Source organism: Tauraco erythrolophus, chromosome 7 (genome assembly GCF_009769465.1).
Source record: "Tauraco erythrolophus isolate bTauEry1 chromosome 7, bTauEry1.pri, whole genome shotgun sequence".
Classification (NCBI taxonomy): Eukaryota; Metazoa; Chordata; class Aves; order Musophagiformes; family Musophagidae; genus Tauraco; species Tauraco erythrolophus.
This window is the reverse complement of record NC_141471.1, coordinates 12404445-12429730: the sequence shown is the minus strand read 5'-3', so window position 1 is coordinate 12429730 and position 25286 is coordinate 12404445.

Below are 25286 nucleotides of genomic sequence, written 5' to 3'. Positions count from 1 at the left end.
CTTGGCACACCGAGGAGAAATGACACTATTGCACAGTATCCTTGAGATAACCTCGGCAGAGGAATTCAGGCAGAATCTCTGAAAGTCAATTCCATCTTGCCGTCCTCAGCCTCTTCTGTGCCATCCTGATAAAACAATATGGTAAGGATGTTTCCTATTAGTTTCTGTTCAGGAGCATCTGCACTTCAGATACACTCCTACAAAATCCTGGAACGAAAGAATTTCCCTTTTGGATAGGAGGAGGAACTTGCTGTTTTTAAGAAATCTACAAAACTGTATCATGTGATGGAGCTGCAAATAAAGAACAGCAGTGCAGAGATGTCACACAACTGTAAGCTGAGTAAGTTGATAAACTATGGGTTAATTCAACTAACGAAGGCAAAAACTTCAAAACTGTAACAGCAACTGCCTTAAAAGCTGAAATCAATATTTTCTTCTCAGTCTGGTGTTACTGTTGGTATTAGTGTTAGAAGATGTTAAAACCACCGCTGCTTGTTTAGGGGTAATACTTGAGAAAACATGGAACTACATACCAACGAAAGTTGTATCTCACATTTGTTTATTCACTAGTATTTATGTGGCACTTTTTCTTATTCTTTGTTCTAGTATAACCCACTGCCTTTCCAAAACCCCGAAAGCACTTAATATGTCAAATATATTATCAGCGCTTTTTTTACAGGCTCATAATGTCAGTGCTGACTAAACTAAAAGAAGCGAAAAGCTCATCCAATGCAAACATAGCAGTTTCCGCTATAAATGACACTTGAAGAGTCTGAGTAGCCTCAGAGGACACATCATAGCTTAAAAAAATCTGTAAGCCAATAAATCACTCAGCTTTATACATGTCAGGTACCTATGTATACTTTGAGAAGCAAAAGATGGTGACAATACAGAGACAAAAAGGAAATGGTACTTTAGTACTGAAAACATCTGAAAAAAATGTTTCAGTTAATTTCATGGGCAAATAGTCCATTGTGATCTCTTGACCAAAAGATACTAGTATCCTTGTCCTTAAACGATTTTTCTATGCTTGGCAATATTCACTGTCATTTTCTCAGTGTAAATTAATATTCTTTTTTATTAATATTAATTATTTTTTTTTATTGTAGGAGTTTTTCATATGCTAGACGTTGCGGAACCGAAGTGCTGTACTTGAATACCATAAATTGAGCTTGAGCAACCTGATCTAGTGAGAGATGTCCCTGCCCATGGCAGGAAGTTGGACTAGATGGTCTTTGAAGGTCCCTTCCAACCCAAACCATTCTATGAAATTGGATTATGCTGCTCTTCTCACCTTGTGTGGTTGCGTATGCTGTTGCAGATGCACAGTCGTGTGTTCATAAGTTATGAATAAGCTAATTCTTGTGTATAGTTCTTACAACAGGTAGACACGTTTTAAAATTAGCACCAGTGAGTTCAAAGAGTTTCAGTCTGCAGTTTCAAACCTAGGAAATAATGCAGTTTACTAAAATTCTGCCAGTCTAGTTGCCCCATTAATTAATTTTGCTTCATATGCAAGTACAAGCATCATTAGTTTGTATAATTTTTAGCAACATCCTGAAAGAATCAGCAAGTCGGTTTTGTGCTCAGCCTGATAAACCGTTAAGACAATTTTGCTGGCAAAGCTAACTCACACAGTGCAAATATTTACCAGGAGATTATCTATTCTTAAAACAAAGTCACTAATCCAGGTTGTCTCTTCCAGACATAATTCTGAACATGTATATTGAGCAAGCTAAAAGCATAGTAACAAAAATGTTTTCCAATGTAAGAGCTTCATGATCATCTGCTGCTTTCAGCCAAATCTCTTTTGAAAGCTCGTTGTTGTGTGTCTTGCAGCATTGTGAATTCTGCTTTGTTTACAAAAGTGGAGGAGACAGTGGGTAAAGTGGAAACATTTTTCTCTTTATACGTGCACTTGACTGGTATTAACTGCTATTTTTGACTCCTACTGATCAGTTTTCTCCTCACTTGCTCTCCCACTTGTCAATACCATGTGGGACAGGTGAGAGTCTTGTTCTTGTTCCTTGTATTCTAGCTAAAATCTGATGTGCTTTGTGTCTGAAGTGTCTAGTTTTGGATTTGCATTGATACTTCTATGATACAAATACTTGATAATAAATGAAATGCTACTAAAATCACTCAGTAACATGCCTACTTGCTAGTGGAAAACTGCAGGAGAGCCTCATGTTGTTTGCAAAACTTGGAACAGAATTGATCTACCATCATCTTTACACCGGTAAAGATGACATATTGAAATAAGGCCCTGGAGATGAGAGCAGCCTGAAGCTACGGTATAGAGCTACATGGAGGACAACAGCCACATGCCTCCCAGTTTGGATGGTGCACAAATGGCTTTCCAAAGGCTTTTTTTTCCATGGGAGCTGCACCCTTGAGTCCTGGTGCCTCAAGGAGAGGCAAACAGGACAGGTGCCCAAGACACAGGACTGCCTGGCTACCCACCTTGAGGCGAGTAAAACAGCTGCCTAACACATGCAGTGACAGGCAAAAATGGTAGAGGGATAATAGATTATTTTACTATTACTTCAGGGAACTCAGGGAACCCCAAAGTAGATTAAAGGGATATTTTTCCTGTGAAGAATGAGGAAAAAAAGATATCAAAGATTTGTTTACTCGTATATGTTAGGCAAAAGGCAATCCAACAGGAAAAGGCTCAAGCTATCAATTTATCTTTGTGAAAGACTGTATAGTTATTTATCTTTTTTAATTATGCTTCAAAAGGAACATGGTGCTGTAATAAATAACATTAGGGAACACTAAAGGGAACAGCACAGAGAGCTGACTATAACGTGTTTCCCTCACCCTCTTCATTTTAACCTCCATAAAAGTGTGGGTTTTTCCATGTTTTCTGAGATATTCAAGACTGTGATATTTCTGGAAGCAAGTGGAACACAGCTGCTTGCTGATTAAGGGGATACAGGAGATGGCAGGATTACATTAGTATGATGCATGCGCTGCTACTCGGGGACCAGCGAGTTCCCAAATTTAGTGCCAGATACACACACACGGTCGCACCTGAGCACATCTAAAAATGTGGCACTTCCACCAAAGCCTGAGCAGAGTTTATTATCGCTTGTGTACTAGAGAAAAATCATAAAATTCCTTGATGACTATTGGGAAAGGACTGATATCTCTTAAAAGTATTCCAGTGTACTTTGAAGGATCTTTTTCACTTTTAACTCTCAAGACGCCAGCTAGGAAGAGCAGGTGAGCTGCAGTGTTTGTGTTGGGCCAGATCTTCTGCATGCTGAAAGTATTTTCAGAAATAATTAATTTTACAGGGCTTACTTTGAGAGGTTTTCACTCAGGACACTTACGAAGAGGTTTTCTTTCCAGAAGGTCAAGGGAATGACATCTCTCTGAAGTTTGCATCTTAAAGTTTAACACAGCTTGGACAGTCAAATTCACTGCTTGTTCTTGTTGTTTGGTATTTGAAAGCTAAAGGGAATTAGTTAAGACTTCTTCTGGTACAACTTTGGCCCTAAAGCTTTTTTATAATAATGCTAGCAGTAATGTAACAATTTATCTTGCAGACTAGTCTAGCAATGTCTTAATTTCAAAAGCTACAAAGTCTTTCATATTTCTTTCAGGAGCAGAGAACTGTTGGGATTTTCATCTATGTTTTGCCTTTGTAAAAATAGAAGTTAGAGTGTGAAACATAGATCATCCTTCACACTCATTAGCATTTTAATGGCTTCTCAATTGTTAACAGATTTGATGTAGCTACTAGAAAGATAGGACTGGGTTGTGATTTACGCCTACACATTCCGATCCTGTAGTAGTCTGTTATATTACGTTTTACTAAGTGTAATGTCAGGTCTCCTAAATAAATTTTCAGCCCTTTGAGAAAAATGATAAAGACAATGATGAAGGAAAATGCCAATATGCCCTCTCCAATTTCTTTGCAAAGTGATAGTTCTGATTTGTTATTTTTGCAGAGCTAGAATATTCTCCCCAACAGAAATAGTAGTTAATAGTATAGTTTGAAAATGAAAAATGAATGTATTCTTCACAACTTAACTCTATATTATAATATCATAAAGTAACATAAACATTCACGACAATGATTTGCAGAAATTGTAATGCAGAGAAGTTATTTGAAGATTCATATTTTTAACATAACGACTCTACGTTTTTATCAGGTACAGAGTATTTCGTTTGACTTAGTGAATAGCAAACACCTTTCTGAACATGTACACACTAACTTGGATATAGCTATTACACTTTGCATGCATTTTAACTTCCCAGAGCTATCAGCTCCTAAAAGAGCTGTCAAACCCAAAAGCACAGTGGCATTTTATTCAGAAATATTCCTCGTGTCAGGAATGATTTGAATTATTCAAATTAAACTACAGAGTACATATGAACAGAGGCTGGCTAACTGAACCTTACTGTCTGAATACAGGCTACTGCAGCCTCATGTGTCATTCATGGTATGTCCTTCTTCCTTCCTGTCCCTTAAAGGCAGGGCTGAACCTAAGTGTACCCTAAGTGTGATACAGGTGTTTAGGATCTAAACACTGGCAATATGTATTTGACATGCCTCTTTGGTTGGACTCTTTTGCAGTCTAGTGCTCATTGCGCAATAGTTATGTGTCCTATGGCATTGGAGCAAGTCAGAATCCAGAACATCACCAGGATCACCAGGAGGTCCACCAAAGGTGTTTTGTTGGCAGGAGTACATAGCTGAAACAGAATAAGGACTTTTGAATGAAAGCAAGATTCCTCTGTTCAGGGAAATCATTGTGTCACCCCAGTATTTCAAACAACACTTTGGGGTGTTTTTTTATTCTGATTTATACATTTTGTCTGCCCTCTGTTTCTAGGCAGCTGTCTACAGAGAATACCAATGGAATACCAATTCATATACTATCCTATGCTGGCTGTGTTACAGTCTAAAAAGTCTCCAGCGGAAGTTCAACAAAACTCCCACCTACCTGGTTCATTTATTTCAGCAGAGGGGCTTTAATACAACAGAGAGAAACTACCAGTATTACTGTCTGTGCTGTACTTACTGTATGGAGGCAGAGGATCTGAATTGAATCAGGTCTGCTGATTCAATGTTTCATGACTTCGAGGACTGGAAGGAAAACTGCAAGTTTCGTTTCCTGATTTTAAAAGAAAGAAAATGGTCTGTGAAGTTCTCTTGCATGGTTTCCCAGTAAGTCAGATGATCTAATGACTCTTTTGGATCTAAAGATCTGCTCATCTTCCTCAAACTAAGAAAGTGACTTGAATGCATTGGATTAGATATTTCAATATTGACTGCAACAATCTGAGGACAGCCTTTATGTTCTGCTGTGTTAGCCCGTTCTTTGAACCAGAGCATCAAAACTTTCTGGACTCCTAGATTATTCGGCTGGTGTTATTACCACTCCAGTATCGAGCCAGGGAGAAAGGAGGGGGCAGGAAGTGAATCAGGCAGCTTTTCTCAGGGAGGGTGTAGCTTGAGATGATACTTGCAGAGTGCTGTTAGAAAGTGCCTTGAATGCACTTTTCATCACTTGGCAAATTAGATCTCTTCCTGTCAGAAAGTTAGACTCTAAAAATGTAAAATGTCTGTGGCAGAGATTTCCAGCTGCCAACAAAAGGCTCACTTTCATGAAGAAAATAATTTAAAATGCTTCTGAGTCATTGTGAAAAATACAGGCCATGTCTGTGTCTGCAAAACCCCATTGAGCTGAGGCTCCCAAGACAAGAAAAATTGCATTCATACCGCTGTCATCATCATCTGTCCATTCAGCGCGGTGCTCTCCAGGAAAAGACAAAGCTGGAGTGACAGCTCAAGGAGCAGCCCGTGCCTTTCTGTGTCACTGCTTGTGCCAACCTGTGGCACCACGCGGGAGCAGGGGGGTGGAGGAGTGTGAGAAAGGAAACCCTCCATGCAGGTTTTTTTTTCCTCCTCTTTTTTCTTCATCCCTGAAGTCTTGATGTAAACTTGCTGTGATAGATGCAGGTGGCTAAAAATAGTGTGGTTTTTGTGTACCATACAAAAAAGTGAATAATTTTCTGCTGTAAGCGGGATGCCAAGGGACAGCAAAAACCTGATGGTAATGGCAGGTGAGGTACAATGATGGAGTGCGGCTTCCAGCCCTCTAAATCAGTGGCGGAGTACTTGGCACATTTGCCAATGCTGCTGCAGCCAGAGAAAAGCCCTGGGGAAATGCTCCCTGCATTTAAAAATTATACTTGAGATACACGTTTTATACTAGGAGTTCGATAATTTATCCTTGCAGTGTAGGAACCCTGCAGTAACAAGTGATGGTTCTTGTTATATTACTTGTTGCAGCTTCTGCCTCCTGGATTTTCAGATTCTCTGCTTCTAGCCAAGAGTATACCATATATATCTTCCCATAAGTGTAATTGTCCTGGGACATGGAAGTTTAAAAATTACAATAAATGCTGGACAGAATCTAGGAAGAAACCATGACAATCAGTTCAGATTTTCCTAGTTGTACCTCTGATATCATCAGCGCTACGTCTGGAATTTACTTCATACAATTACAGTTGATGAGACTTCCTATGTGTAGGATTGTGCTCTGAGTTTTGGACAAGTAGGGAATCCAGTATAAAGAAAGATTCCCATTTTGGCACTGTGGTCAGTAAAACCCCCATTATTATTTAGTGTCCTAATGCCATACTGGCTATTACTAGGAGCAGTTTCCATCATCTGGAATAAGATCCTGATCCTTATGAAGTCAAAAGGCAAAATTCCTGTTGACTTCAGTAGGACAGATTTAACTCACAGATCTGCAGGATCGTAAGTCACCTGCCGCTAGCCAGATCCTTCAGCAGTGGGTATTTTTATCGAGTTGACCTCATTTATGGAGTTGCCTCAGAAAGTCTGCGTAGACTCAGAACTGGAATAAAGCAGGTGCCTTCCTAATTGGAAAGTGGAGGAGGCTGAGTTTTACAAGAGGTATTTAGTGCTAAGTAAGGAATACAATCGTTTCCCTGGGGAGCTTGAAATCCTTTTAAAACTTTTATAGCTTCCTCTTTCTTTGCCTCTGGTTTCCACTGCCAGATGGAGCATTTCATGTCCCAGAAGGATGCACTTCTGTATCCTCACCAGGCTTGCCACACAAGGGACAATGGAAGGAGCAACTGGGAAGCAAGCCTGCTATTTGGGGGGCGGTGGCAGTGATGCTGCTCATGGGGTGCAAAGAGGCAATACAGAACAGGATCTCTTGCCCCTTCTGTGCTCAGTATTGCTAATTGTATGGTGAAGCATGTCTGAATTCCTGAACTGAGTAATGGGCTGTGAAATGCATCCCCACTGCAGCAGTATAATCTAAGAGGTATAAATTTTCTACTCAGCATGTTTGTTTCTCCCACTATTGCAAGAAAACCAGATTTGAGAGGATGCTTAGATCCTTTCTTCTAGATGATGAACACAGTCGATAGCCACACTCCTTCATTATGCAAATAGTTCAGGCAAATCTTCCTTCCCTCCACTTCCCTATTTCAGTGTGCTATTGTGAACAAAAGACCCAGCGCCATTGCAAGAACTAGTATTAGATTGTTCACATCATTAGTTCAAATGAGATTACGATCATACCATCTGCATTTTGTTGTACTCCATTCAAACCTTGTCATTGCCTTTGCCAAACTCCGCATCTTTTGGGGTGTTTCTTTGAACACCATTTATCTGTTTCTAGCCTATTCAAAGACACTTCACTGTCTGTAATGGCTGAATTTCATTTCCTTTACTTAAACATTGCTGGTTTGCTGGGTCTTTATGTCAGATTTTCTGTTCCACATTATTAGTATTTAAACTTACACCTTTTCAAAATCAGATGGCAAATTAACCTTGCATTGCTCTTTTTCTAAGCATACCTAGCTTGCTAGAATAGCCTGGAAATTAGCTAATTTTCTCTCATGCCTGACATTGGCAGCCAGATATTGAAGCCAACTTCACCGACTGGCAGAGTTCGTCATGCAGTTGTTGGCCCTGCTGAGCACACGTGGGACTCAAACCAGAAGCCTTGTGGTCCCCTGGCAGCAAATTTGTTGATATCTGCAAAAGAGAGCCATGTCCTGTGACAGAGAGTTGAGCTTCTGTGAGCCGAAAGCAGCTCTTCCCACATCTTGCCCTGCCACAGTAATGTGCTACTGGGCACACCAGTGTTCCCAGGACCAGGTGACACCCGACTGCCTGCATGGTACTTGCTGTCTTGGTGAGATTTGGCCGGGTCTAAAGTTCTTAAGTTAACTAAGCCGCTCTTTAGTTCTTAACAGCAAAGTCCTGCCAGTCTGACTGATATCCCTCCAACAGCCTGCGTTATATATATTTGGATATTGCCAGCAATGCCTCCAGTTTTTATGTTAATGTTTGCATTTGGTGGCGTTCGCCTGTCTTGGAAGTCATCCTTCGTGCCCTGGCTGCATTTAGCAGCTGTGCTGGTGGCAATTCCACACTGCCACATACTTCTTCAAATCCGTTCTCAGGATGGGTGAAGGTTGCCAAGCCTGGCAGCCCGCTCCTGCTCTGCGTCTCGTCTCAATTCCCACTCATCTGATGGAGTACCAGAGAGGTCACAGGCATTCGTACTTTGGCTGCCAGAGGCAGCTTTGGTGCCCGGTGATTAGGCAGCTGAGTCTTCCTCTCCCCTGCTCATCTGCCTCTTGCCTGAAATACTTACAGGGACAAATAAGAGGCTTGGGGGAGCATGTTGAGATGCGGCTATAGGAAGAAAGAGGCACTGAAGCAGCCCTTTCCTTTTTATTTAAGCCAGCTGCAGCCACATGAGCTATCTGCTGACTGTCCCGTCTTCCAGAAAAATTTAAGTTGAGTGCAGTGTCATGGTTTAGATCAACCCTCAACTAATCACCATGCAGCTGCTTGCTCACATCCTTGGTGGGGTGGAGAGGAGAAAATATGACAAAAGGCTCATTGGTTGAGACGAGGACAGGGAGGGAATGCTCAGCAATTACACAGAATCACAGGGTCACAGAATGTTAGGGATTGGAAGGGACCTCAAAGGATCATCTAGTCCAATCCCCAATTACAGTCATGGGCAAAACAGACTCGACTTGGGAAAAAATCAGTTGTTACCAATTTGTTACCAATGAAATCTGAGTAGGATAATGAGAAATGAAACCAAATCTTAAGAACACCTTCCTCATCACTTGCTTTTTCCTGGGCTCAACTTCACTCCCGATTTTCTCTGCCTGCTCCTCCACAGCAGTGCAGGGGGATAAGGAATAGGGGTTGCAGTCAGTTCATCACACGTTTCTGCCACTCCTTCCTCCTCAGGGAGTGGACTCCTCACGCTTTTCCCCTGCTCCAGCGTGGGGTCCCTCCCACAGGAGACAGCTCTCCATGAACTTCTCTGACCTGAGTCCCTCCCATGGGCTACAGTTCGTCATGAACTGCTCCAACGTGGGTCCCTCCCATGGACTGCAGTCCTTCAGGAACAGACTGCTCCAGCATGGGCTTCCCAGAGTTCCGGTCTGCTTCGGGCACAGCCACCTGCTCTGTGTGGGGTCTTCCATGGGCTGCGGGTGGATCTCTGTTCCACCGTGTCTCTCATGGGCGGCAGGGGGTCCGCCTGCCATCTCACCACAGCTGCAGGGGAATCTCTGCTCTAGCACACCTCCACCCACTCCATCTTTGCTGACCTTGGTGTCTGCGTAGTCGTTTCTCTCAGCTCTCACTCCTCTCTCCTCACTGCCCTGCTGGGGCTGCACAAACCCTGGTGGCCCCCCCTGCAGACAGCTGCCTGTGGGAGGGACCCGGGGTGAGGCCCATGCCTGCCCCCTTTCTCCATTGCAGGTTCGCCCCCAGCAGTTTCTTTTCTCCCGTTTTAAATATGTTATTCACAGAGGCACCAACTGGCTCGGCCCTGGCCAGAGGCAGCTCTGACTTGGAGCCGGGGAAACTTCCAGCAGCTTCTCACAGGAGCCATCCCTGTAGCCCCTCCCCAGCCACCAAAGCCCCACCACACAAACCCAGCACAGGCAGCCTGGGACATGTTCTGCATCGTTTCTGTCATCAGAAGGAGAACTTTTGATTGCAGGAGACTGCATCCGCAATAAGATTTGTGTCATGGCAGATTACTTATAACATGTAACACAGACCATTAAATTTGCATAAAATTGCAGAGGGAGGAAAGCACAACTTGGCTGCTCCAAACAAGATACATTCAGAGAGAGTAAAAGTAGTCCCATTTACATATGAGCACGCAGGAGTTACTTCTTCCTCTGATTTTGTAAGTCTTTCATTTGTTTCCTTATTAGAGACTATCCATTCAGTGTGAGGAATTTATTTTATGTGTATTTTATGGATCTGTGTGTTGTGGAGGCTTAAGGAGCAGCAATAACCATACGACACTAAGTCACAACACATCATGTGCACAGTGTACAAAACAGATCTTTTATTAAAGGGAGATGAAAGATGGCCTCAGTTAAATTACTGACCTGGGTCTCAGAAGAGCTGAAAAATTCCCTGAGGTCTATGTCATCCCCCCTCAGCATTTTCAGTTTCACATATATAAAACAGAAATATTAATTCCTTTCTGAGTGCCCTAAATATTTAAACTGTAAGCTCTGTATACTGTCTTATGGCATATAAATACTCTGCACTTAGTTCAGCTGGCTGCAGTCTTCTACAGGGCCCCAAGATGCTACTAAAATTTAAATTATAAATCAGTAACTTTGCAGTAATTTTCTGTCGCATTCACAAAGAGCATCCTACCCAGTTTTGGAATGTCACATGTTGATTAGACCAGGTTTTAAATGTGTGCTTCAAGTGTCAAAGACAAAAACCACCAGCTCACATGGCTTTAATAAAATGTATAACAAATAAAAACAATTAAAAAAAAAGTAGCTAGATTCACAAATGCTAGCTGTGTTCAGATTTTATATATAAGGAGCATTTGGAAGATGAGTACAAGACCCTGACCTTTAGTTTATTACGGCTTTTGTGTAGACCACTATTAAAGCTGTCTTGTTAATTCAGGTGTATCTAAACATTTCTTTTTTTACATGAACATTTTCCGACCTACATACTTAGAAAATTATATTACTTTCCAAAATGTTGGACTTTGTCATTTTCTAAGGGTGAAACCCATATTTTAAGCTGTTTTCCTGCATCAGTCTTGCCATTATAAATTATTAGAAATCTGTTCATTTTTTCTGTTTAGCTTCAAGTTTAACATAGTCCTTTGAGAATGGTAATGGCAGCTAATGAGACTTGTGAAGAGAGTCTTCTGCTGTTTCAAAGTGCCCGTACAGCGAGGAGCAGAAAGCTAAGATTCCTTTATCCTGTTTATGACCAGACTCCAAATGATGCATGCTACTGGAGAGAAGGTAATTTAATGCCCATTATTACCATACAATCCTGCACCTCCTTTGAAGCTGTCAGCTTCAAAATCAGCTCCAGTCGTGTGTGTTCGTTTGAAACCTTTGCCGAGCTTTTTATCAAAGCATGACACAGAGCTGCTTCCTAAACACCTTCCCTTTCTTGCATACCCAAATTAACCACTTTCTTCTCGTCTAACCAAAGAGAAAGATACTTTGAGGTCCAGGCATATATAGTAACTGTTGAAACATGGCATAAAGAGAAGGAACATGCTAATTAGATTACTGAGCCACTTTAAAAGGATTTGCTTCCCTTATAGAGTGTGCAACATGGCTGGCATGTTAATTCAATTGTAAAGTAAATTATTTAAACTAATAAATCATTAACTTCACAGTTTTGTGAAGTATTTCATTAAGATGCAGAAACATGGAAATATGATGCATTTATGAAAGTAGAAGAGAATGCTCAGGTTGTTTTTGAGGTGACAGGTTTGGGGCATCCTGTACCTGAAGTAAGAAGAGCAGATTCTCAGCTGTGGGGTCGATATGAACTACAGGTGTCCTCCAGCACAGTTCTTTCATCTGCTGACCTTGGTACCTGATAAATGGGCATGTCACTCACCACTTGGCTGCAGAGAGGCTGGAGTACTTGTGAAGGTTTTACAAGCCGTGAGAGAATTTGGTATTTGAAATAATTTCTTTGTGGAAGGACGCAGGGAACGTTTTATGATCCTTTGATTTTTTTAATAAACTGAGCCTTCCCTATGAGCTTGATCTGTCCTCCCTGCCCAGCTTCTCAGCTGCGATGAACATGATGTTAATTCTGTCTTACAATGAGCACGATGTTAATTCTGTCTGTGTAGAGCTATTTCTGTTGGATGCTGTTCTGTGCTCTGCAGCAGTCCCTTGCTCCTTCAGGCCAGCAATGGCCAAGTATGCCTAGAACATGATCCTAGGTGGCTTCTTATCAGGACATACAGACATTTTTCATTAGTTGATGGCAAAAAAAAAATATTGGAAAAGTCCGTGGTTCACCTTAGCTGTATTTCTTACACAGAAATTATATAACTCAGTAGTGTCACCCCAGCAAAATCCATCCAATGCCTGAGGGAGTCAGAAAGCCACCAATGCCCGTGGATGAACCAGCTGGCCAGCAGGTTTCAAGAGATGACAACATCTCAGTCACAGCAAGAGGGAAATGAAGACTTTGCCCCATTTTTGGATCTCTGATGTAATCTTTAAGTCAAAAGGACAGAGGAAGCTGAAGTAGAACAATGTGAAAATTAAGAAAGGGATCCTCAAAGGTCCTGTTACCCTTCCACTCGAGTTTCTCCTCCACCTGAATAAAGGCACACAGGTTAATCTATGTAGAAATCACATAGTTTATAGTTTGTATATAGACTGTAGCAACTCTGGCAGCTGAATCAAAAGAAACCACAAGAAGGTTATCTCTACAGGATATGTTCTCTGTTTATTATATGAAAGTCTACTATTAATAGCAGCTGCACATACGTTTCAAGGAGGATTATCTCTTCATATGAAATCCTGGAAGAGATGGAGCTGACTTCCTAATTGCTAAAGAGAAGGAGGAGGACATCTATTGTTAGTATGTACCAAAAATGTTATTAAGTCTCCAGTGCTACAAGCAGCAAAATCTTGTAACTGATCCATGGAAGTGTGGTGAATTCTGGAATCCTTCATAACCAGTTTCAAATACTTGGCAGCGAGTTTCATTAGTATATATATTCCTGCTGTGCAGAGAGATAATGAGACATAGAAACATCATGGGACAGTAGCCACCTTCATGTATGTGGGATTGGTATGCGACTATTGGTAATAAAGCAGTGTTAAAAACCAGTAAGAGATGGCTGTATAAAACCAGAATAAAAAGAATGAAATTAGGATGCTTTGAAAAGCAACTGTGATATTGGGGAAAAGCATGTGTCCTGTTCTGACAAGCTCTAGGTGAAAACCTGTGCACCGCTTGGAAATCATACACAGGGAATTTCACTTCAGCCAATTTTTAAGTACAGTTGCCAGTAACTTAGAAGTCTTGACATCTTCTAAAGAAGTTACTTTTGTAGAAAGCCCAAATAGTTAGGCTTCAAGTATTGGATCACCTCATAGGAACAACCAAACTGTCCTGAACAGACGGTTTGGTACTCAAATGTCAGCGCACCCAGACTGCACCATTCAGATCAGTGCGGCACTGCATGCTGTAAGTAAATGTTGTCTTGAATCCAAACTTTCAAGACAGCCTTCTGACTATTTGTTTTTTTTTTAAGTAGCGCTTCTTACCTGCGCATTGCATTTTAGTACTTCTGCAGGAGCACAGGATGTATTTTGATCTGTGCTGACCTGTTACTTCTTAGGAAAGTGGCTTCATCCCTGACTTGAATCCTGAACTCCCTAAGTTGCTGTCCTGTTGATACTATAAATCAAGCATTGCTGGACGTGTTAAGTAAACTCCACATTTATGAACAGAGTTGCTGCCTACATCTGTATCATCACTAAGGATCGTTTTAGTGAGCCCTGAGCTCTGGCTGCCATATCATAGATGCCTGGGTCAGTGGAGTCCAGTATTATCACTGAAGGGAAAGAACCAGCTTTCTGAAAACGTGATGGAGTGTATGTGAACATATGTGGAGTTTTAAGTTAGAATATAAACCTTAAACCAATCTGTCCTGCTTACAGATTTGGTCTGTCTAAATTATGGGGAGGAAGAAGAACATAAGAATACCATTAAAATAAAATCCTGTAGTATTATCAATAGCAAGCCTACTGCATTTCAGAAATGTGGTAGTTGCTGTTAATGTGCAGTGGGTGCTAAAGAAATATTTAAACTGTCTTTCAAGGATTTAAATGAAAATAGGCTTCTATAAATACCAATTGGTTTACTTAAACGCATCCAACTGTGACAGAGAAGTAGAAGGAGGAGAAATAAATCAGAAGGAATTAAAATGCATTTGTTTTGAGAAGCGACTACTGATTTCAGTCAAAAGACATATTGGGTTGAATAAAAGTGGCAAGTATTTGCTCATTTATTTAAACCATAGTCTTTCCATATATCAGTATCAGTTCCACTGTAAATGAAATGAATTCAATTAAATGGGTTCAGCAAAACTATATCAATTAGAAAAATTAAACTAGCAGTAGTACTGGTAACACCTAAGTCTTTGATGCAAAAAGAATAATCCCATTGAAATTGATAAAATAAGCACAGAATTAATCCCAGGTACTGAATTGAATATAAATGAATTGAGGAGATATCCAGGATGTACAGTTTGTGCATGTTTGTACTGTATAGTTTATAATTGTGAGCAGCAATTAAGCATGGTGCTTGAGCATGACTGTAACTGTTAATATACACATAGCTGTTCTTTGACAAATCCAGCTGAGAGGTGCAGGAGCTTGGCAGTCTTGGATCACATTCATCGGAAAAAGTGAAAAATCAAGCATTTAGGGAATGTCAGAATTACACAGCGAGGCATGTTCATGTAATGTTTTGCCAAACTATTTTCTTGTTTCTTTTATGTAGTTTTAAACTTATGCATAGTGTTTCGTGCATTAGGCAGTGTTTCTTTGTGTGACTTAATAGAGACATAACCAAAGGATGTTAGAGAGCCAAGGATTTAATAGAGAGGAGCTGATGATCGGTGTGACCTTCCTGCTCTTTATCCTCTTCTAGACTGGAAATACTGCAGCCATGATTGAGGCGAGGCCACACGGGGGAGTGCTCTGTGCAAACGGGTACCATCCTGCTACTGCCCGAGCGTGGCTTACTCCGGTCATGTTTCCTTTGGGCACAGTAAGGAGCTCACAGTAAAGTTCAGGCTGTACAGAAACCTGTGGGAATGGTGCTTTTGAATTCAGGAAACCTCAAATTCATCTGTGCAGTGCAGGTAGCTCAAAGAGCTGATGGAGAGTGTGAATAAATGCATTTGTTCTCATTCTCCAAGCTCAGCTCTATAGCTCTGGGGCTGCATCGCCCCTAATGTGTGTTGATCTGCTCGAGGGTAGGGAGGCCCTTCAGAGGGATTTGAACAGACTGGATCGTTGGGCTGAGGCCAATGGCATGAGCTTTAATAAGGCCAAGTGCAGAGTCCTTCACTTGGGGTATAAAAACCCCAAGCATCGCTATAGTCTCGGGGAAGAGTGGCTGGAGAGCTGCCTGGCGGAGAAGGACCTGGGGGTGTTGGTTGACTACCGGCTTGATATGAGCCAGCAGTGTGCCCAGGTGGCCAAAAAGGCCAATGGGATACTGGCGTGTATCAAGAATAGTGTAACCAGCAGGAACAGGGAAGTGATCCTGCCCCTGTACTCAGCACTGGTGAGGCCGCACCTGGAATATTGTGTCCAGTTTTGGGCCCCTCGCTTTAAGAGAGATATTGAGCTCCTGGAGCGAGTCCAAAGAAGGGCGACTAAACTGGTGAAGGGGCTGGAAAATAAAGCTTATGAGGAGCGGCTAAGGGAGTTGGGGCTGTTTAGCCTGGAGAAGAAGAGGCTGAGGGGAGACCTGATTATGGCCTACAAATACTTGAGAAGGGATGGTGGGGAGGTGGGGGAAGGGCTCTTTACATTAGTGATGGGTGATAGAACAAGAGGAAATGGGTATAAGCTTAGTCAGGGGAGATTCAGGTTGGATGTTAGGAAGTATTTCTTCTCTGAAAGGGTTGTCAGCCACTGGAATAGGCTGCCCAGGGAGGTGGCTGAGTCCCCATCCCTGGATGTGTTTAAGAATAGGGTGGATGATCTACTTAGGGATATGGTTTAATGGGGATTAGGGACGGTTGGACTCGATGATCTCTAAGGTCTTTTCCAACCTAGAAATCTATGAATCTATGAATCTATGAATAATCTGAAGCTTCCAGTCCCAATTCACACTTTGGAGGAGTTTTTGCAATGGGATTTGTAGGTAGCAAAGGAAGACATTAAAAGAGATGCATTTTTCTCAAACTGGACAACTTTCCTGTTTTGCTTTGGTTTCCATATGTCCTGCATAAAGAAAGGGCCATGAGAACATTTTTTTAGGCTCAAGACATTCTGATTTTGAGAGGTCTTGTCTTGTCTCAGTGGGGTTGTAAGGTGCATTCTATATTTTTGAGACCATTTTCCTCCCCAAACACCTGATTTGTCTTAATTTTTATTGTACTTCCTATACTGGGATTTTACCCAATTAAACCAGTAGATCCATTCTTCAGCAGATGAAACTGCCGGAAATGCAAAGATATTCAAGGGCAATAGTTTGATCTGTTGCACCAGCGTGGCACCAGTAAGTTTACAGTTGTACCCCAGGTGAGGAGCAGGTCATACAGTTTTAATAGTTCATAGTGTTTTAGTTTCTAATAAAGTTTTTCTCCTACCACATCCCTTCTCCATAGCTTAGCATCTCCTTGCTTCTACAGTAATAAAATAACTGAGCAGCTATTAGTGAAGTACAAGTACATATATTTGAACCAGAGTCCCTTCTCATACTGAGAGGAGATGTTGATCTGTTCTATAACATCTTCTTTTCCAGATGGCTACGCAGAATGTGCTGCTGGTTTGGTTCACTAATGATTTTATAATGTGTTTTAATCTGACACCACAATTGCCTAGATCATTCTTACAGATATAGTTCTTAAAAGCCAAATAAATACATCTAGTAGTACTACATCATCTGAATGTAATTGGAGGAAGCCACAGGCTTCCTACCTGCATTACTCAACTGTAGATGAGCTTAATTAATCTCTCAGATCTAAAAGGAGAAATGAGAGCTATTTGCTTGAAAGCCAGTGTAGCAGGCTTTGAAATCATAAGAGCTGTCCTGTTTACAGGTAGGGATGTGTAATGATTGGTCTCTTTCTTAAAAACTCTTCATCTCTGTGAAGGAAACACAGTCAAATACTTGGGGCTTGGTTTTCTTCCAAAACATAATTTCTCTCCCAAGACAGAACTTCCCTAAAGCTCAGCTGTGTATATGAGGGTCCATCACTAATACCTCACAGTATTTAGCTTCTTCACTAACTCTTTCATCACTTATTTCCTAGAGGAGTAAAAGTAAATGTGTAATTTTTATCAATATTTTATCGAATTTGTAGGAGCCAAAAGAGGTAGAATAATAACGGGATACCCAACTACAATCTCCTTTTAGGCTGCCTCGTTTTGCAATGGCTCTATTACAAGCTGAGTGGCTGAGCTGATGCTTAAATAGAAATATCCATCATAGCTGAAATTCAAGTGCAAATAACAAAATACGTTGACAACAGTATTTTATGCTTAAAGTGAGACAAACAAGTGCTCTTTTCGTAACATTTTACATGTTTTGTTTGGATGTAAATTTGCCAAACATTGTTACACAGCTGGCAATCTCAAATTCAGGTAAGGGAGCTTTTGTCTTCTTCGTCTTCTTGCCAGCAGAGTTAGTAGCTTCCTTGTGCTAGCGGGTTCATGGAAATGAAATCCTGGGGGATAATTATTTTGTCCAGTCCGACCAGTCTATTATGAACTATTAGGTCTCATTGACTCTGTTGAGCTCTGTGATTTGCGCTTAGTGAAAGCATGCTTTCCAGCGAGGCCTCTACGGTCTCTTGGAAGAGGTACAAAGACAAAACCCACCACTTCCTTTAATAGTTCTTTTCCACTGGTTGGTCAGCCTCACTGTTGCAAATTTGTGTTTTATTCCTAATTAGACCTTGTCTGGCATCAATTTCCAGCCAGTGGTGTTGCTGGGCGCAGAGGTGGATGCCTCCTAGGTCTCTCACTCTTTCTGTCACGTAATTGATTTTTCATGAACAGCACAAAGTAAGGCTGAAATTAGCCCAGCAAAGCAATAGGAGGCATGTTGGATCAGGAAGCCTTCCTGCAAGATATGAAGGTAGTTTTTTATCCTATTTATTCCGATATTTTATTGAGCTTTGCATCAGGTTAGTGGATACTCTTCAACCGTGACTTCCTCTGAGGCAGCGTATTGTTGATGCTAATACTGAGAAAATATATTAATCATTTGGCCTCTGGCACACTCTTCTCTCGTTCTCTCCCTAGCTCATTCTCCCATTTCTCAACAGGATGGTAATCGACATGCAATTTCACTATCTCGCTGATGGTTTGTTCAGACATGCATAATCCAGATCTCTGCTCCACAAACATGAGCTTGTAAAACTGGTGCCTCTGGATTGCTTTAGGCTCCTCTGCATGTAGGTACACGTCCCTTGTATGTGTAATCTCATTGTATAGGCACAGGGATGCGTATGCAGATCTCTCAGGCACTATATCTCATTTAGATAATAGCATTAGTTGATAGCAGGAATTGATTTACAAGATCTCTTATGTTTTCATTAAGTGGATAATTTATGCACTTTATTTATTTTAAAATATTTGCTCTTTAGGTCTAGTTGTAGCTCTTCCTATGTGGAACTGGCAAGTTTTATAGATCAAACCCCAAGGAATAAAACTGAACGAGTTCCAACAATTTTGATAATAATTTGGTAACTAACAGTACCCAGTGCATTCCCCTACACCTAAGAAATCCAAACTGACTGAAAGTCTCTGAACCCTTTTTCTGGAGAGGGTCCAGTGGGGCTGCAAATTCGATCATGACAGATTTCCTGGTCCAGGATGCAATTTGTGGTCAGAAGGATCTTATGATGGCATCCCAGGATGGGCAAGCACCAGTAACTCACATTTTGTGCTTCCCACATATTCCAGTTTTGGTTCTTCCTGCTCTCCTACACCTAAAGTGTGTTCTTCAGCAAACTCAACCTGGAGTCTGTTTCTTTCAGCTATTGGATCTGTTCCACTTAGTTTAAATAAAGGTCCTAACTCTAGAAATGTTGGCATGTCAGGAACTGGTTTAATTCGGAATTAGAAGAGAACTATTTCAACACTTCCTGTGGATCAGAATTAAAGGAAAATCAGAATTAAATTCGAAAGGATTTAAAAAATATTTTTCTCATTTTTAGATTATTTTTATTATTCTATTATTTATTATATTGTTATTTATTATTTATTCTGTTATATTATTATGATTTCTATTATTCTATTCTATTCTATTACCTAAAGTTAACTTTGCTTTTATTTGAAAAAGATAAGTATTGATACAGATTACTACAGGGCATAGCAGCCCATTACCACTGTTGCACATTGCACAGCAGTCTTGCATGTCTTCCACATGGCTGCACCATGGATGAAACTTTTAAAGCTGACCATTATAAACAGAAGAACATTAACAGAAAAGATCGTTGCATTTTGGTGAAGTTAATGTTAGCTTTGAAGTACCAGTGTTACATAAACTGAACGGCAAACTTTATGTCATCAGACAGCCTCTTTTTTTCTAGTTTGGTAACAGTATTTTCTCTTATGTGGAAAGATCATTAGTACCATGCCCATCTTCTTGATAATAATAAATAAAATGGAGTGGTATTTTTTCTGAGTCATGAAGGAAATGCTAATAAAAATTTGATTAAAATATCCATTCCAAAAAACCTAGAAACTGAATGCAACCCTTTTAATCTTTTCACTTGCCTTGTGTGCCAGGGTTATTGCTTGATGTGTGGGTGGACGAGAAGAAAGTTTCAGTGACGTCTAGATAGGATGCCAAATGTCAGTGCTGTCTTGGAAGCACCTTGTTATCAGTGATAGCTTATCTGGTCTCAGATAAAGTAAAATTATTCAAAACATCTTAATAAAAGTATCTGCTTGTCTTTAGTCTTCTAAGTGGCAGCTTATTGATTTCTTCACTGTGCTATTACAGTAGCAGAATTTGAAATGTTTTGAAAACATCCCTTAGAGCCACACAACAATAATTAACAGCATAGCAAGTGCTGAGCAGCAAGTAGCTGATAATGACAGAGTCTAATGTTGATGGAATGCAATTAATCATGGATGCTACCCATAGAGCTTTGGGTTTATACTCAGTTATTATAAAGCACTGATGAGGTCCCCTCTCGATCTTTCACAATGTGTGTATTAAGAGTATCTCTTCGCCACAAGCAGAAGAAAGCAGAAGGAATGCTTTGAGATGTATTTCTTAATATGTTTACTATCACTCCAATATGCAGTTAGTGTCTGGTATTCTCCTAGGAAGGCAGTATCATAGAGAAGCAGGAGCAGTTCATGCCTCTAATCTTTCCAGCAGACAACAGGCAATATATATGCACAGTCCCAAAGTGGCAAATAAGTGCCAGTGTTTTGACGTGGCATACCTTTATGCAAACTAAAAACAACTTTGCATTGCTCTACTTTGCTTAGGGTAAGCAACCATGATCTGTGTGCATATCGGTGGCTTCATAATTCGTATAAAATTGCATTAATTCTTTTCCTTCTCTGTTGCTCCTTCTGTCACGTTCCACTTGATCAATTCACTCTAATAGCTGTTTGGCACTTGACAAGTGACTAGACTCTTAACCCTGAAGGGAGTTCAGAGGGAAGTAAAAGGGCACAGAGTTTGTCATGTTGCAGCACACTTTCAGTCAGACCTGAAACTCTTCATGGCTGAGTAAAGAAGACCTCAGTATTCAGAACTGTATCTCTCCAAACTCGATGCAAACATAACTCACAGTCTCAGGAAAGGAAACAGGAGGGAGTAGCGATATTTAAACTGAAGGATGCTAGATGCGCATTCCTAGTCCTCAAGGAATTCCTGATGCAAAGACCACCCATATCTCCCCTGTGTACAAAAGAAAAGTGCTTACATGTCCTCTCTGTGTTTAACTTCAAAATTGAATGTGAAGGAGTAACTCAGCTGGTAGTCAACGTATCTGGCTGATGAAAGATGTGGTCGTAGGCCGGCTGATCAAAAGTCTTGTAGACTGTAAACTCCTGAATGTTTCATTGAATATGGGAAGTGAAATATACTGCTTGAACCTTACTGGTCCTTGTTGGTCACCAGCCAATCCAGGAGTGAAAGTTTGCTGATGAAAGCAAATCATCTTCAAGGACTTGCAAGAAAAAAACACACTTAACAAAATATTTCTTAGAAGATAATGGTTCCAAAAGAGTGAATAATGATTACTGATATGAATGGAAGGCTTCTTCAGGACTGACTCTGAAGCTGGGCTCTCGAAACTCCGTGGATGCCCATAGGTATTGAAACCACAGCTACAGAGTCAGATGCCTCTCTTTTGGTGCTGCCATCCACTCCTTTCAGAGTTCACAGTAAGCCTGTGGAACATATGGACATGAAATGTTACCTAAGGTGAAGGCTTATTTGGATTCCATACTTAACTTGATACTTCAGACAAAAAGTGAAAATCTCTAATGAAGTGATATGGGTTTTATTAATTTTGGAGACATGAAATGGGTGTTCTTAAACTGGAAAGGATCTAATTTTATGGGGTTTATGCAAAAAACAGTATTAAACTGAGGGAATGGGAAGGAAAATTCCCATGTGGCCAGACTGTTCCTCAGCTGAATTTCCTCAGAACTGGAATGTATGATATGGGCACTTGTTTTCAGTAGGATATTATATGATATGCAACTTCTGTCAAACTTCCTGAGGTAACTCCTATGTCCTGATGGTATTTCATAAGAGAAGTCAAGAAAACAAAAGAAATGTGATTGACAGTATTTCCCTCTATCTGTAAAGAATACTGGGCAATTTTATATTGTCATCTCACTTTTAAGCCATTTCTCCATAGCGCTTTGGAGAGTGATAGATGGACATTGCTCTCCTAATATCTTGCTTTAAGTGAAGTGTGATTCCCTTGTGTATGATTTTCACAGCTAAATAGAAAAATGCAACACACTGGAAATCCAATTTTCAGGCAAGTCATAAAACTTCAGAGCATGGGTGGTAATTAAAAAGTTTACATAACTTTCCACAGAAGTAGAAAGTCTTTATTCCAGTATTTTTGTCATCTTGTATTCACAAGTTTTCAGTACTCCTGCATATTCCAGTGGATTTCTTTTAATAACATTTTTTCTGGTTAGAATGCTCTGTTTGCAAACATGAGGAAAAGGAAATAGTTTGTGGTGAAAGTGCCATATGACTATAAATGAAGAGGCAGAATTAAAAAAAACAGCGAAGACTGAAACATGGTTCCTAGAGTTGCCTCTACAAGTTAATTTTCTGCCTGTAATTGAAACAGACAGGATGTTTTAGTTAGGCAACTGGGAAACCAAAAAATATTATTTTGTTTTCTTAGAAAAATAATCTTTTCGAAAATCCCCTGTGCCCCTGTGAATAAATAAAGAATAAGCAAAACCAATAGAAGTCAGCAAAATAATTTATCATTGTGTTTTAAGCAAGTGGAAACTTTTACTTATGCAGGATATTTTATATTTTTTTCAAGGATGGTATTTGTCATGTGTCATTCTAGTCTAATTAAAGTAGAAGACATCTTTAAAGCCAAACATACCTGGAGGCGGAAATGATAATTTTCTTTCCTATCACCTACCATTTTCTGTCTTCTTGGGTTTTTCCCTAAAGCTAGAATTCAGTGCAACGTTCCAGAAAACAGGAGGACTAACCAGACATTTTTTCTTTCATGTATATCTTTTTTGTTTTACTCCTAACTGAACTGAAATCTGTTAGTTTTGCCATTGGTATTAGTGGAAGTACTAACGAGAAGTTTTTTTTGAGGAAATGCCTATGTGTCTAACATCAACAGAGGATTAATATTTCTCCCTTGTTTGCATATCAAAAAGTATAGAAAGCGGACTGTTTGTTCAAGACAAAGAGTTACAAAGTGTCAGTGACATACTGGTTATACATACTGGTTTATTTTCTGCCTTACCACTTATTATCAGTATTTATTTCACTTCTCCCCACCACAGAGCAAATGCCAGGCAAGCAGCAGAATTTTACATCATTTTCTGCTACACCTAGAAACATTGTCCCTTTACTTATATGAGAGTGGTTGCCATGAGTCTGAATTAATGACTCTGTATGTGTGTTATGTTCATGACGGACATTAAGTCTTCCAGGTATAATTTTCTGTAAAGAAAAGTCACTTTATTTCCAGCTGAATAGGCACTCTATCATACTACCCAAATCAAACAAAGTTATTATTTGGCTTTTTGCCAAGTTGTACAGTATAGAAAGGTCATATTTTTAATAGCTTTGTACTCTATGGTAATCAAATTTATAAGCCTGGAGAAATAAACTACTTGAATATATGAGTGTTCTGTGTGCATGTTTAACCGCTGCTGTTCTGTTCATGTGGTACCCTTGCTCCATGCTGCAACGGCAGAGCAGGCTGGCTTTTAAATATTAACTCTTATCTTGGTTATTAGCTTTGTACGTTAAGGTATACTGTGCTATTCATGTAAGAGCTGGTCTAGCTAATTTGAACTATTTCTTGCTAAACTCCGGGTTTGAGGACTAAACCATAAGATACTGCTCTCGATCTGATGTCTGGTGATAGACAAAAAGGTTACATTACTGTAAACCTGAGTGCACTCAAGTGTTAATAACTTGCGGGAATCAACAATAATTAGAAAGAACACCTGCTTTTAAAAGTCATTTTTCTTCTGGTTGACTGGGCATTGCATTTGTGGGAAATGGATGCTGATTACATGCAAATGAAATTTCTAACGTTTTCTTGCATTTCATTTTTTAAAATAATCATGCTGTGTTGTGCATCATGAACGATCCAGCCCGGTTATTGTTCAGCAGCACCTGTATGTCAAAAAGGAGCTGTGAAACCTTGAAAAGTCCAGAGGAAAAGGGAAAATTTTGCATCAGCACTTGGGCTATCTATCTTCTTAAACATTAGATTAACCTGAGGTTTTTGTGATTTTATAATAGCAGTTGTTATGAATTGGCTTAGAGTCAAGGTACAATCTGACTGGTGAGAGGAGATAAATTACTAACCTGTTACACAATGGCTGGGAATTTGGGCTGCCAGACAGGACGATTAGTGCCATGTGTACTGATGGCTCTTGATGCTGAGCTTTTTGTCTGTCTCAGAATAGCTGAGCCTAGTTGCAATAGCCACATTGCTTTGGTAATGATACTTTTCTTGGTCATTGCTTTCATTGACCTTTCCCTTTTTCTTTCTTGAATTTTACCTTGCCTGCAATTTGGTGGTCAGAGTTTGAAGTCTACAACCTTTGGCCACACTTCTAGACCTCTACAATAAGGTGAGACTCAGATCCTAACCATTATTTTAAATAGTCTCTCTTACATTTAATTGCTAAAAATGGTACCAAATATCATTTAGTATTTAGTCAGAAAACCTAAGCAATATTGTCATGGAGACAGAAATTTTCCTCACCTGTTCATCACTACAGTGCACTACTAGAACTGGGCTTTATGTTTTGCGTATACAACACATGCTATAAAATTTGAATCCAAATTACGTAAAAAAGTTAATTTAAACTGGATTGTTAAATCGTATGATGCAAATCCGTTATTCAAAATTAAAGTAGTCTTTATTGGTTTTAGCTTAATTCACTTCGAAAATGTCCATGTAGAATTGCAATGTGTTTTAATTAGTCAACTTAAAAAGCTCATTCAGTGTAATTTACCTGAGCATGGCTTGTACTGTCCTCTGTCTATAACGCGTTCTCTGATAAAAAGCCTTGCTTTGTCAGATCGGTGCTTTTCATGAGCATTAGAGAAGCAGCAACATGTTTTAGCTCTGTTGAATAGTGTTTGCCTCGTGACTGGGTTTCATCGTAAAATATTGTCTCGCTTAGGACTCACCTCTAAAAGACACGCGTTGCTGTCTGCTCCGGGGTGATCCAGGCCCTCTCCTGCAACTGCTTTCGCACAGCAGGAAACCCCAAGCCAGCAGAGCAGGCTGCTCCATCTAAGCACAAATCTGTCAGCTTGCAAGTGCGACGGGCTGGGGGTCCTGCTTTGCATTGCGAGTAAGTAGGTCACAGAAGCAGCGGCTTTGGTGAAGTGAGCCTGCATAACTTAGAAAATTATCATTTCTAGAGTATTAAATGGGTGCTTCAATTTGTTTGATAAAGGTTCTTCAGAAGTAGAGTCTTTGGGCGTGCTGAAATGAGGAAATGTAATGCATTTTGATTTTTAC